We start from the raw sequence: 14783 nt of genomic DNA, 5'->3' as shown, positions 1-14783 counted from the left end.
GTATTTTGTTTGCTAGACCTGGTATTGTTCTTGCTGTTATTTATTTTTCTTTAATTGAACTTAAATGTCACAGGCCTCACCAGTTCTTATAGCCTTCACCTACTTTTACCACCTGTTTGGCTCCCGAAGGCATTTAAGTTTGTGCCCTTTAATGTGGTTGTACTCTCAGAGAAGTGCTTTGAAATAAGAAAATATCCACTCTTTTTCCTCTCTTCACACCCATAGAGAAAGCCACACGATGGCTTCATAATCTCTTAATCTCTGTACTGTAGGATTCAGGTGTTTGAAGAGAAGGACAAATACTTCATTTATAGTTGAAATGTGTTTCTTTGTTGATAAGATGTTTTCTGGTGTGTACCCCTCTCCGGTGTAAGTGCTGAATAATTTTTTGGTCATATACAATAAATATTCCTGCAGGGTATATGATAATTTAACTTAAAATCAGAATAGATTCTCTGACATATTATCATACTACAAATGAGTGGAAAGGATGCTTAGAGAAATTATTGGGTTTGACCAGTCTATGAAATAATACCCTGTATTTTTCTATGCAAAAATGCATCGTGACTTTCCAGACAACCCAATAAATTGTAATTCGTGATGGCTTAATGTGTGCCCAGAGTTCTTTTATACTTCTCCCTTGGTGTAGCTTTAATTTCGGTTTCGCTCCCTTTCAGTCTGGGCTATGGTTACTGACTGCTCTCCAACAAAAGAATGTGAGTAGAAGTGATGGACAGCGCTTTGAGTCATAGATCATAAAATGACAGTGTAACGTGCACCTTGTTCTCCCTTTTTCTTGGACTCCTTCTCTGGAGGAAGCCAGCTAACCTGCTGTGACGTACTTAGGCAGCTCTGTGGAAAGGTCCGTGTACTTTGAAATGGTTCTGTCAGGAAACCAAGGCCTTTCCACCTGAATGTGCTGCCTCGTAAGTAGATCCTCTGACCCCTGCCTGGCTGTCAGCACCGGTGGGTCACTTGGCTGCAACCTCATGAAAAACCCTGCACAGAACCATACACTCAGCCATTCCTGAATCCCTGACCTCAGTAACCAATGTGCATTGGTTTGAAGTCACTACATTTTGGGGTAATTTGTCATACAGCAATGAATAACTAATACAGAACTTAGTCAAGATTCTTGATGATGATGTGCTAAAGATAACAATACTAAAATACCTGGCATTTTTGGAATTTTCTTCATTACAATAATTTAAATATCTTCTCAAGCCTCTCTTTTTTTTAAAAAAAAATTTCTCCTGTTTGAAATTTGTAATCGAATTCTGGTTCCTATGTATACATAGAGAAGTTAAAAGTAGTTCAGTGGAAAAATGATAACATATCAATGAATAGGTGGGACTTTGATAATGCTGACTTGTTTTACAGACATCTTGTGTTAATAAGAACCTCTGCACTTGCTATCTCTGAGCTACTTTTTTTTTTTTTTTGAGAGGTTTTTGCTATAGGGTGCATGCACTCACCAGAAAGTCAGGGAGACTGAAAGCAAGAAATCACCCCCCAGAGGGGGTAGCCATACTGCAATCCCTTCTCCTCCATTCTCCTCTCAGGATCTTGGGCACACATGCATACATGCCCTGTGTGTGAGTTTAAGCCACCAGGTCCGGGACTCGAACTGCAGTCGACTACATGGGTGTCCAGTGACATAGCCATTACACCAACTGCTGGTCCCATCTGAGCTACTTTTTATGTAACAAAAACAACTATTATTAAAAGCACCATTTTTGAATTTCTGTTGCACGCAGGCAGAGATAATCCTGATCTATCAGTTTATCATTAACTGATGCCTAAAAGTATAACAAAAATAGACATTTACTAATGGGCATAATTTAGAGCACAGAAACATTTTCTGGCTTATTCACATTGGAAGAAAAATATCTATAAACATTAGGGCTGTTATGACGGAAAAATTGAAAATACCTAACCAGGTTGCCTAAGATAGAACAAACCACCACCACCACTTCACCCCCCTCTTTAAGTTTACTTATTTATTTATTGAGAGAAAGAGAAAGAGAGAGAGAGAGACCACTAAGAGGGTCTTTATGCCATGATCTACCCCTAGCCTCAGCCAGCACGTTCATGGTCACACAGATGCTGGGCATGCACACGGACACCTCAGCATGTGAACTCAGGACTTTCCCATGTGCTTTCAGCATCACAGCATTGTGTTACCATTGCCCACCATGGCTGGCCCCCAGAACCTTTTTCCTCATGAGTGTGGCCATTGGTTATTGTGACTATCCAGCATTCACCTCTGTTTCCTGTACGTGCAAAGACCCCCACCCCATCTCCCCCACACGCACCTCCCCAATGAAGCAGAGCCTATGTCTTCCTGGAGAAGCTGTATCACGGTGTCATTGCTTATTGCTCAGTTCTCTGTTACACATAGGACGTGGGGATGTGTTCTGTGTTCTTCCCTTCAGATTCACACTCCCAGACAAAATGCATTACAGTTGTGGGAGGAAGGAGTTGTGATAACACAACTGGACTCACATAGGAAGGTCCCTGATTCACGTCCTTCTTGTACACACTGGGTACGCACATATGCACATGCCCATGACACGGGCTGGCTGAGGCTGGGGCAGGTTGTGGCATGAAAACGCTGTTGGAGGTGCCTATCTCTCTCTCCTTCTTTCTCCCATAGAAAAAAATAAATAGGTAATTTTTGAAAAAATGAATAAATTTATATGTAAAGCACAAAGGGCTTAAGTGCTTTAAAAAATGATATTAATCATTCTTTAAACCAGATAAAATTCTCTGCTCCCACCCACATATTAAGTGCCAAAATCATGATATTAAACCCCTATTACTTCAGAAAAGAACCAGCACCTTTTCAGCATTCCTGATTAAAGATAGTTCTTCCTGCAAATACTTTTCTCTGAATATATCTCTCTGCTGCCCACCTACTTTAATCAATTTTCTTTTTTTTTTTTTACTTCAAAATTTGGAATTAGTGATGATGTCTATTTCCAGACACTTATGAGCATTCAGGTCAATGTATTATTCTCACCCACCCCTAAAGGGCTACCAGGGTTCTGTTTCTATGCAAAAGAAAAGCTTATTAAGCTTGTTTACCTGTCTGCCCAGCCCTACCCCATCTCAACCAAAGGAACAGAAAGACTCTAGATTATGCCCAGTTGGTGGAAGAAGTGAAGTCTACGTGTGGAACAGGGAATGGAGACCCTGGCACTCTAATACTCTCAGTTATAAGAAGGCTGACAACTAAGCATAACCCCCATGCAGGACACTGGAGACAGTTTCTCAAAAGAAAATTGAAGATTCCAAAAAAAGTCCTCAAACATATGACATTTGTGGCTTTCTATTTATTTATTTATTTTACATAAATAGGTGATTATGAGGTCAGTATTTTCAGTCTAGACCTTACACATAGTGTCCACTCAGATTTTATTGGGTGTTGGAACAGTCATGACTCATAAATACATCATGACTTTTACAACAACCCAACAGTAAAGGTTGAGTATCCCTTATTATCTGAAATGTTTGGAACCAGAAATTTTTTTAGAATTCCAATTCATGTATATATATTTTTATTATGAAATGTTTGCATATGCATAATGAGATGTATTTTTAAAAATAATTAATTTATTTAACTTTATTTATTTTTATTTGATTAGAGAGGGAGAGAGAGAAAAAATGAGAAAGCAAGCCACCAGGGCTAGGGCCAGGGCCAGGACTCAAACTGTGGTCAGCCATGAGGGAGTCCAACGCCCTTAACCACCACACCACCTGCTGGCCCCAGTAATGAGATATCTTTTTTTTTTTTTTAAATAATGAGATATCTTGAGGACTAGACTCAGGGCTAAAAGTGAAATTCATTTATGTGTTCTATAGACCTTGGACACATAGCTAAAGGTAATTTTATGTGTGTGTGTTTTTTTTTTTTTTTTATTGCAGCAATTTGACTGTGACTGGTCATATAAGGTCAAGTTTGAAATTTTCCACTTACCGTGTCTTGTCAGTGCTCAGTAAACTTTGGATTTTGGAGCATTTTGGATTTCAAATTTTTGGATGGTGGGTGCTCAGGCTTTACTTTTTCAATCAGTTTAATTAAAAAGGAAACACATAGGATCACCAGAATTATATAGAAAACTTCCAATGTAAAAGAAATAAAAACCAGACAATTAGAAAAGGAAAGGATGAAGCAAACAATTCAACAATCATAGTAAAAATTTAAGTTAAAAAACAATATTGTCAGGGAGAGCATAAGATGAATCCATAAAACAAGAATTAAAGTAAAATTAAATCAGTGTTAAAATGTGTACATTTGTAGGGGGCCAGCAGATGGCATGAAGTTATATCACTAGACTCCCACATGGCCAGCCATAGTTCAAGTCCAGGACTCCGTGACTTGAAAATCACACCTGACAGATGCATGTGTGTGTCTAAGATCCTGGGAAGAGAATGGAGGAGAAGGGATTGAAGCATGGTCATCCCCCCTGACGAGTGACTTCTCACTTTCCCTCTCATTATCTCTGTCTCTCTCTCTCTGGTGAGTGTACACACCCTAAGGCAAAAACCTGTAAAAACAAAAAATATGTACAGTTGAATTAAAAAATTGAAAAATAAAGTTAAAGCAATCTCTCTGAAAGTAAATTTTAAAAAATAAAAAGTTGAAAATAAGGAAGAAAAGATAAGAAACTAGAAGATCAACTTGGAAATCCTAACACCTTTCCAGTCATTTTCACAAGAGAGAAAAAGGAAGAGTGGGAATAACTTATCAAAGTAATGAAAGAAGATTGGGTTTTGGGCTGATGCTAGGTAGCTCAGGGACAAGCCACCCTTCTGGTGGCCAACCCTAATCTGTAGACATAGTGCCTAGAGGGAGCTACCACCTTGTCCTCAAACCCTTCAGGGCAGGATTTTTACATTTTATTTACAAAACACTCTTAGATCATGATGTGTGTATACAAACTTTCAGCAACAAGGGACTATCCTAGCATTGAGATAAAAGGCTTGTTAAGGATCCTCCTTTTGGGAACCAGCAGTTAGCGTAATGGCTATGTCGCTGGACTCCCACGTAGTCGACCGTGGTTCACGTCCCGGACCCGGTGGCTTAAAACTCACGCCGGGCGCGTGTGCGTGCGTGCCCAAGATCCCGAGAGGAGAATGGAGGAGAAGGGATTGTGGCGTGACCATCCCCCCTGGGGGGTGATTTCTCGCTTTCTGTCTCTATGTCGCTCTCTGTCTGTCTGGCGAGCGCACGCGCCCTACAGTGAAAATCTCTCCAAAAAAAAAAAGGATCCTCCTTTTAAGCAGTTCCCAACCTTTAAGATTTATAGACTTAAATACAATTTTCAAGAAAATAAGGGAAGGGAACCAGCAGTTAGCGTAATGGCTATGTCGCTGGACTCCCACGTAGTCGACCGTGGTTTAAAACTAAAAACATACCAAAACATTTTATTTTGCACTGACAGAATGCCAGAGACAGGGTGTGGTGGCACCTGCTCTCTGGCAGAATGCCAGAGATAATAAATGGAGGAGAAGGGATTGCGGCGTGACCGCCCTATAGTGCACACGCCCTATAGCGTAAATCTCTCCCAAAAAAAAAAAAAAAGAAAGAAAATAAGGGAAAACAAATACAGAGGTGCTGATTTTTATTTTTCCAAGTTAATACCATTTAAAAATAAGACAAGAATTCTTTTTTTTTTTTAGGTTTTTGCCATAGGATATGTATGCTCACCTGAGAGAGATACAGACAGAGGCCAAGAGAAGGAAAGTAAGAAATTATCCCCTAGGGGCAATGGCCATACCACAATCCCTTCTCCTCCATTCTCTCGGGTTTTTGGGCACACACACACACACACACACAGACACACACACCTGCCATGGTTTTCAAGTCACCAGGTCCGGGACTTGGAACCATGCTCAGTCATGTGGGATTTCAGCCCCTTAACCACCATACCATCTGCTGGACCCCATAAATTCTTATCAAACAAAACTAAAAACATACCAAAACATTTTATTATGCATCGGCAGAATGCCAGAGATAGGGCATGGTGGTACCTGGCATCTGGAAGGATGCCAGAGATAATAATAAGCAGAATCTAAAAATTTCCACCGAGTGAAAAGTAAAGTTCACCTGCAAAAAAATAAAGGAAGAAATGTAATTGTTCAGGAGCTTTCAGCAGCAACATAAAATACTAGAGAGCAGGGTATTAAGGCTTTCACAATTTTATGGAAAAATGATTTTCAAATGAGAATTCTATATTGGACATACCATCAAAACATTATAAGGCATTTTCATATGCAAGAGCAACAAAGTAAATCTCCCAACATACTTTTCAGAAAACCATGGAGTGCAACTCCAGCAAAACAAAGAAGTCTACCACAAAGGAAGAAAACATGATAATCTGAAATTATGACAGTGGGCAGCCAACATGATAAAGTTAAGGAAATTTTAGCATGAAACACATGCTCAAAATCCAGAAATTAGCCAGTCTGTTCCAGAAGAATTAAAGGAGTGCAGGATAGAGTCTCTAAGGAGAAAAAAAAAAGGCATAGATGGATTGCCTAAAACATACGACTATTTTTTTTTTTTTTGGAGAGATTTTTCACTGTAGGGCGCGTGCGCTCGCCAGACAGACAGAGAGAGACATAGAGACAGAAAGCGAGAAATCACCCCCCAGGGGGGATGGTCACGCCGCAATCCCTTCTCCTCCATTCTCCTCTCGGGATCTTGGGCACGCACACACACGCGCCCGGCGTGAGTTTTAAGCCACTGGGTCCGGGACACGAACCACAGTCGACTATGTGGGATTCCAGCGACATAGCCATTACGCTAACTGCTGGTTCCCAAACATACGACTATTCAGAGAATTACTGACAAGCATTTGATTGGTCTGTTTGAACCCCAGAGGGAAAAACAATGCAAAATCAAGCAAACAGAAAACATTGCAAAGACTTAAATTAACATTATTTAAAAGAAAGAAAAATAACACTTGTGCTGATAATAATATCTAACATTTTGTGCAAAAAAATTGTAAATAAAGTTTATACTACTTAAAATTTGATGTGAGGGCCAGCAAGTGGTATGGTGGTTAAGACACTAGAATTCCCGCATGGTCTACCATGATTGAGTCCCGGACCTGGTGGCTTACCTTCTCACTTTCCCTCTCTCTCTTTGTCATTCTCTGGCAGAACTCATGAGAAATTATACTAATAATAAATAAATAAAATAATTCTTTTTTTTTTCTTTTTTTCTGGGAGAGGTTTTTGCTATAGGGCACATGTGCTCGCCAGACAGAGACAGAGAGACAGAAAGCGAGAAATCACCCCCTGGGGGGATGGCCATGCCACAATCTCTTCTCCTCCATTCTCCTCTTGGGATCTTGGGCACATACGCATACGCGCCCGGCATGAGTTTAAGCCACCGGGTCCAGGACTCGAAATGTGGTCGACTAACTGCGCTTTTATCTTACTTGGGGACCAAAAAATTTTTAAAAAAAAAAAAAAAAAAAAAAAATTGATGTGAGATGGGGCCAGCAGGTGGCAGGGTGGTCGGGGTGCTGGACTCTCACACAGCTGACTGCAGTTTGAGTCTCAGACCTGGCATCTTACTTTCTCTCTCTCTCTCTTTCTCTCTAGCATGTGACAATAATTAAATTAAATAAATAATTATTTTAAAAAATTTGCTGTGAGATTATAATGGACATCTGTTTATCTTTGGGGCCTTTCATGCTCTTAGGACACTTTTTTAAAAATGTTCTATCTTACTTACCCACTTTCCCTAAGACAGAAGGCAAAACTGTCTTGGTCAGTTTAGCATGAATCTAGAGTTCAGATGCACGATTCAGGTTCATCAAATGGTTGTACTCACAGCATCCATGTGACAAAGTAAGTGTCAGAATTCAGCCACCGTGGTGGGTGGCAGAGACCTCAGCTTCAAAGACAGCAGTGATAATGGCTGTAGTGACAGAGTCCGATGACCAGCAGAAGTGGTGAGGATTCTGCTGTCGGTACCCAGTAGCAATGGCGTTCACATTTCCACAGAGCCATCTATACCATCAGTTGTCCTTAGCAGTGTTCACAATATACTCAAATAAGTTACTTTTCTGCTGAGGCTTTTCCAGTGAGTTTCTATTTCTTAAAACTAAAACTAAAATCAGCAACTGATCATAATAATTTAGCATTTTACTATTGATATTTTTCATGTATCCACTAGGTTATAATCCCTTATACTGAGACTATGTAATATGAAAACTATGATAAATACTTGCTAAATACTTTGTAGAGAATGAAAAAACTACCTTTTTGGTCAGCCATCAGGGAGGGCAGTCTGGAACTATTTATGGTATTCGGCTAAAGCCCAAACTGATCAATGAAGAATTTTAGACATGATTAAGTCCAGCATGACATTTTAGCTAGGAGAATAGAAGACTTAACACGTTAAGGGTTCATTGATGGTTATGCATCTAGTTATGACAGAGCTTGACGCAAAGATCAACCTTTCTGGTCACTAGTCTTCCCCCCGCCCCAACCCCACATCACAACACTGAGAAATTATCAGTAGATTATGTGAATAACTTCTTGTTCACTATTTAAATCAAGGGCTTCATGTTTTTATAAAAGTTTTTGGGAAAATATTTAGGTTAAAAATAAAACACTGAGCAGATAATCAGTTGAGTGTGTATGTATGTGTGCATGTGTGTGTGCGTGCATCTGTGTGTATTTCTCTGAACTGGTAGTAGGATGGAAGATCCTTGGACTGACTTTTTAAAAAGTTATAAGCCCGTGTAACTAGGAGTTTTAAAAAAACGATGACAGATTCTTGATTATAGCAGTGCCATTGAGCAGCCCTATAATATAATATTTTAGGTGAAAAGTAACATTTAGACAGGCTATTTTTCTAGCACCTGATTTCAAGGTCAAATGCATTTCTTCTTCATGTTTTGGAAGTGCCTACATTGAAAGCAAAATGAGAAAAGACAGGCCAATGTGTTTTTTACATGATAGAATTCTGGGTCTTAAAAAAGGTAAACACTGAACAATTTAAAACTGGTACTACAGCAATGAGAAAACCTAATTACTTTCCATGCTTTAAATGCTTCATGCAAGAGGAGAATAATTACCTGAGACAGTGTTATAGAATGAATGACACAGATGCAGTTTGGACTTTGTAGTCTCCTTGTGACTTCTCGGCTGTCTATATAAATGACTGCAACATCGTCTACTTAATCAACAGCAAATGAAAGTTTCCAGAAGGAAAACTGTCCCATAGATTATAGCACACTCTGACATGAAGGGAGGTTAATTCCCAGAACTTAATTATATTAATATCTCCGAAGGGGTCAAGGATCAGAGTAGTCTATAGTTGGTAACCCAGGACCATATTTGTTATCCTGAGAAAATCAATTCAGGAACTAGGACTGAGCTCCAATTTACAATAACAATAATGCTTTCTTTGGATAGGGCTTTAGACAAACTTTTTGTAGGTATTATTTTAAGTGTGCTAATAAAAGAAGATGCATGAATAATAAAGGACAAGATATAAAAATTTGCTTTTGACGTTTGCATTGTTTTTAGCAATTTTTTTATGATATCATCCTGTGTTTTTTTTTATGTTTTTCTTCTTTGTTCTTTTAAAATTTACTTTATACATTCAATCACTGTACATCACAGAGCTTGCAAAATGAATTTTCACAGCATAAATACATTACACACTAGTGCAGTTAAAAATATCATCATACATGTTTTCATCAACGGACAGTCCTCCATTTGTGTCCCTCAAATATCTTGCCTCTCTATTTTTCTCCAGGATTTCCTTCCTCATGCTGAGGTAAACCCTAGTGGTCATCCTAAGCAATTGTTTCTTTTGGATTATCTTTCATGCCTTGGTCTCTTTAGGTGAATCCGGCTCACTTCATGGGTAATATAAACTTCCCTCAGTTCTTGAGGTCTCATCCTCAAAAATAGCTCCCATTTGTCCACTCTTCTTACATTTATCCTTTCATGTTTCCTGATTCTTTGATCTACTCTATTTCTACCTAACATCTTGTTTGGTTCTAAATATCTAGTCCCATTCTTTTGCTTTTCTTTTCTTATTTCAGCTCCCATTTATTTTCTTTATAGTATATCAAATTGTGATTATATATCCATCTGCTTATTTGCCAGTGACTGAATCAGTTTCTTCCACCAAAGTACAATTAGTGATCACCTGAATGCTTAGAACATAGTAGATACTTAATAAAACTTGTCAATTAAATGAATAACTAAACATATTACTAGTAACAACTTATAAAGCTAGAGCTTAAGTCATATTTCCATGAACTTTTTGAAGTACCCTTCTCATATAATCTTTAATATTAATATTCATCTTTAGGGAACAGCAGTTGGCATAATGCCTATGTCACTGGATTCCTGTGTAGTTGACTGTGGTTTGAGTCCCGAACCTGGTGGCTTAAACTCACGCTGGGCACATGTGTGTGTGTGCCCAAGATCCTGAGAGGAAAATGGAGGAGAAGGGATTGTGGTGTGGCCATCCCGCCTGGGGGGGGGGTGATTTCTTACTTTCTTTTTTTTTTTTTTTTTTCCTTTTTTTTTTGGAGAGATTTTCACTATAGGGCGCGTGTGCTCGCCAGACAGACAGAGAGAGACATTAGAGACAGAAAGCGAGAAATCACCCCCCAGGGGGGATGGTCACGCCGCAATCCCTTCTCCTCCATTCTCCTCTCGGGATCCTGGGCACGCACGCACACGCGCCCGGCGTGAGTTTTAAGCCACCGGGTCCGGGCCGCGAACCGCGGTCGACTACGTGGGAGTCCAGCGACATAGCCATTACGCTAACTGCTGGTTCCCATTTCTTACTTTCTTTATCTGCCTCTCTGGGGAGAGCATTCACTCTAAGCAGAAATCTCTCTTAAAAAAAAAAAAAAAGAAAAAAGAAAAAGAAAGAAAGAAAGAAAAAGAATAAGGTCTGATTGCAATGATTGCTACGTGAAATTTTTTAGAAGTGAGCAAGTGTACAAGCAAGGAAATGAGTTTGGAAATTACTGTTGTCCCTCTAAGCTTGCCCCTGACTATTCCTGATTTAGGGAAGAGATGCGTTTCTGGTTCAGACTTAGGCATTTAATGAGGGCATCTGGTGGATTGAGTGGTGGGTAGAAATGAAGAGGGTCAAGTTAGGAGAATTGTCCATAGAGTTGTACCCTCCCCAGATCCAGCACCACACTCTGCACATAGTCTCACCACTGTATTCACGACGTCGTAAGTGTTGTTGAATTTCAATCTGGTGCCAACCCTGAGAGGTGGGTATTATCATCACATTGTAAAAATAGGAAGAAAGTGTTTCAGAGGTAAGTAACTCACTCCAACTCATACAACCAAGGAATCAGAGTGCTGGGCTTTAAACATTGGTCCAGTGAATATGACCACCATTCTTGAAAACTTCTTGTGTTTCAGGCACTGCACTAAGTGCTTTCATCCCATCATCTCACTGTCTTCCCTACTTTATGTGACACTGCTGTCCTTCGTGACTTGGAGTCCAAAGGAGAACCGTCTGGGTTGGAATCCCAGCCACTCCACCCAAAAGCTGTGTAACCTTGGGTAAAATACTTAATCTCTTGCAGTCCCAGGTTTCTTCTGCAAAATAGTGATGATAATAGTTTCTACCTCCCAACAAAGTCACAAAGATTAGGAAATACAAGGTAAAGTGCTTATATAGGGTGCTCGCTTTGGCAGCACATACGCTAAAATTGGAACGTTACAGAGAAGATTAGCATGGCCCCTGTGCAAGGACGGCACGCACATTTGCGGTGTTCCATATTTTTTAAAACAGAAGTGCTTATATAGGATCTAATGCATACTAAACTCCATTTGTGACAGCAATCCTCCTTTTAAAAATAAAGAATCTGAGGCACACAGAGATAACTTGTTCAAGGCCATAAGACTATATTTTTGCAATGTTATGGCTTGGTGTTGATGACCCTGTGGATGCTTACCAGTTGCCTAGGTTACAGCCCGGAACCACATCACCAATTAACACCCCAAAGGGAAGACAGCTCTAACTATTGGAAATGTAAAAATAAATTATGGTGGTATTTGTAATATATACACATCTGATTCCAATATGCTAATATACATAAAACCTGAGTGAAGTTCTATTATTTTCTGAGACTACTGTAAATATGACATTTTCCAACAAGATAAATATGTACACCATACCCCGTCAAGTGTAACCAAATCTGATTATTCCCCTCCAACACAATGCCATACTTCTGCTCCTTAAGTGGGGAGAGGATGGACACAGGTAAAGTGTTTGGAGGCATGGTGACATACAGTCCTCACCTCACACGTAAACACTCATGCTTACCCCATGGATTGACATCACTGTGCTGGATTCAGTACTCCTGAAATAGCATGCACCCAAACCTCCAGTTACCACAGAGTGCCAGAAATGGTTCTCCAGCATGTCTGGCTATTGACAAACTTGCCAGGTAGAACAAGTTGGTGTAGCTTTATAATTTGAATCTCCCAGCCAGCTTGTTTATATTGGCTCGTACTTCACTTAGTACCTTTCTAAGTGGAAACACCTTTGCTCTTTATTTTATTTTATTATTTTTTTAAGATAATTTTTTTGAGGGAACCAGCAGTTAGCATAATGGCTATGTCGCTGGACTCCCATGTAGTCAACCGCGGTTCACGTCCCAGGCCCGGTGGCTTAAACTCACGCCAGGCGCGTGTGTGTGCGTGCCCAAGATCTCGAGAGGAGAATGGAGGAGAAGGGATTGTGGCGTGGCCATCCCCCCTGGGAGGTGATTTCTCGCTTTCTGTCTCTCTGTCTGGCGAGTGCACACGCCCTATAGTGAAAAATCTCTCTCAAAAAAAAAGATAATTTTTTGAGAGGTTTTTGCTATAAGGTATGTGTGCTCGCCAGAAAGAGAGACAGAGAGACAGAAAGTGAGAAGCCACTCCCCAGGGGAGATGGCCATGCCACAATCCCTTCTCCTCCTTTCTCCTCTCAGGATCCTGGGCATGCACACACACGTCCCTAGCGTGAGTTTAAGTCTCCAGGTCCAGGACCCGAACTGCAGTCGGCAACATGGGAGTCCAGCAACATAGCCATTTGCCAACTGCTGGTCCCTAAGAGATATTTTTGCTATAGGGTATGTGTACTTTCCAGAGAGACAGAGAGACAGAAAGCAAGAAATCATCTCTTAGGAGATATGGCCATGCTGCAATCCCTTCTCCTCCATTCTCCTCTCAGGATTTTGGGCATTCACACACACCCAGTGTGAGTTTTAAGCTGCCTGGTCTGAGACTCTAACTGTGGTTGACCACTTGGGAGTCCAGCAACATAGCAAGTCCCCCTTCTGCTGGTCCCAGCACCCTTGTTCTTAACTTTCTCTTTCCTCAATCCCATTTCCTCAGAGAAGATATTATACCCCAATTTGCTTCATGAGACTGGATTGATAGACCAATCATGTTGACAGGTTGTTCTGTTCTTTTGTACATTCGAAAAGAACATTCAAGACATGGTTAAGCTCTCAACAAAAATTTAAGGAACCACTAGTACATTTTAGGTGCTGGAAAAAAACAAACAAACAAAAAACAGACTATAAGACCTTAATACTGTCTTACTGTCTTGCAGACTTAACACTTTTTCAAACTGACAGTGTGAACGTCTAGGAAAGATTTCTTTCCAATTGACCTCCTATTTTATTGTCCCATAGTGCCTCTTTCAAAGTGACAGTGTGAACATCTAGGAAGGATTTCTTTCCAATTGACCTCCTGTTTTTGTTGTGCCTTAGTGCATGCACTCTCTCTAAGTTTTAATTATTCACTCTCTATTATATGTCACAGGGAAAGCCATAGGTATTAATGTTTTTGTATCCCTTAGTAGAGGATCAAGGCATTTTTATCTAGTGTACCGACTGATCACTGTGCTTATTACCTTTGTCTCTCTTCCTTAGACACAAATGTTCTATTTCTCAAAACCTTATCAGGAACTTCCTAACTTCAGGGCAACTCTGTGCTGCAGTGGTAATATGCTCCCTGAGAGAAGCCAGATCCCACATGGTGACTGTGGTTCGAATTCCTCACCTGGTCAGTCTGAAACACACCAGGTACGTGCATGAGTTCCCAAGACCTGACAGGCTGGAGGATGGAGGAAGATGACAGCAATGTGACCAGAGGCTGCTGGGGATGCCGGGATGCCAGGATGTTTCTGTCTCTCTCTCTCTCTTTTTTTTTTTTTAGAGGTTTTTGTTATAGGGCGCATGTGCTCACCAGAAAGACAGAGAGAGACAGAGAGACAGAAAGCGAGAAATCACCCCTTAGGGGGATGGCCATGGTGCAATTTCTTCTCCTCCAGTCTCCTCTCAGGATTTTGGGCATACATCCGCAGACTCCTGTTATGAGTTTTAAGCCCCAGGGTCCAGGACTCAAACTGTGGTCAACTACGTGGAAGTCCAGCAACATACCTATTACACCATCTGCTGGTCCAACCCTGTTTATTTTATAAAACAATTTGAGGCAGCTTATAAAATAGGCACAGAAATAGTGAAGTTAGTATATAGAAAAATAAAATAAAATCAGGACTTAGAAATCAGGAAGAAGCAAACCTGATAACCTTAAGAGCATAACTGTAATGTCTGAGTGCCAGATTTGGCTCTGAAATCCTTTGCAGGCAGGATAAAGGGGAAATGTGATATAGTTCCCATTATCTCTTGTTATATAACAAACCATTTCAAAAAGTGACTTAGAACATTAACCACTATCATTATTATCCCTCAACCTGAATTGCCTCAGGTTCA

The 14783-nt window shown here is 40.3% G+C and overlaps 1 non-coding gene across 1 annotated transcript; it reads left to right on the top strand.

The window, feature by feature from the left end:
• The first annotated feature begins 11693 nt into the window (after window positions 1–11693).
• Window positions 11694–11798, top strand: LOC114007970 (U6 spliceosomal RNA). Its single transcript, XR_003549539.1, has one exon. It is a non-coding gene; the product is annotated as a U6 spliceosomal RNA (small nuclear RNA).
• The last annotated feature ends 2985 nt before the right edge of the window (window positions 11799–14783 follow it).

This window comes from Tupaia chinensis, unplaced genomic scaffold, assembly GCF_000334495.1.
Source record: "Tupaia chinensis unplaced genomic scaffold, TupChi_1.0 Scaffold000266_1, whole genome shotgun sequence".
Lineage (NCBI taxonomy): Eukaryota > Metazoa > Chordata > Mammalia > Scandentia > Tupaiidae > Tupaia > Tupaia belangeri.
The sequence above is the reverse complement of the archived record's forward strand: the minus strand, read 5'-3'. Positions and strand labels throughout refer to the sequence as shown.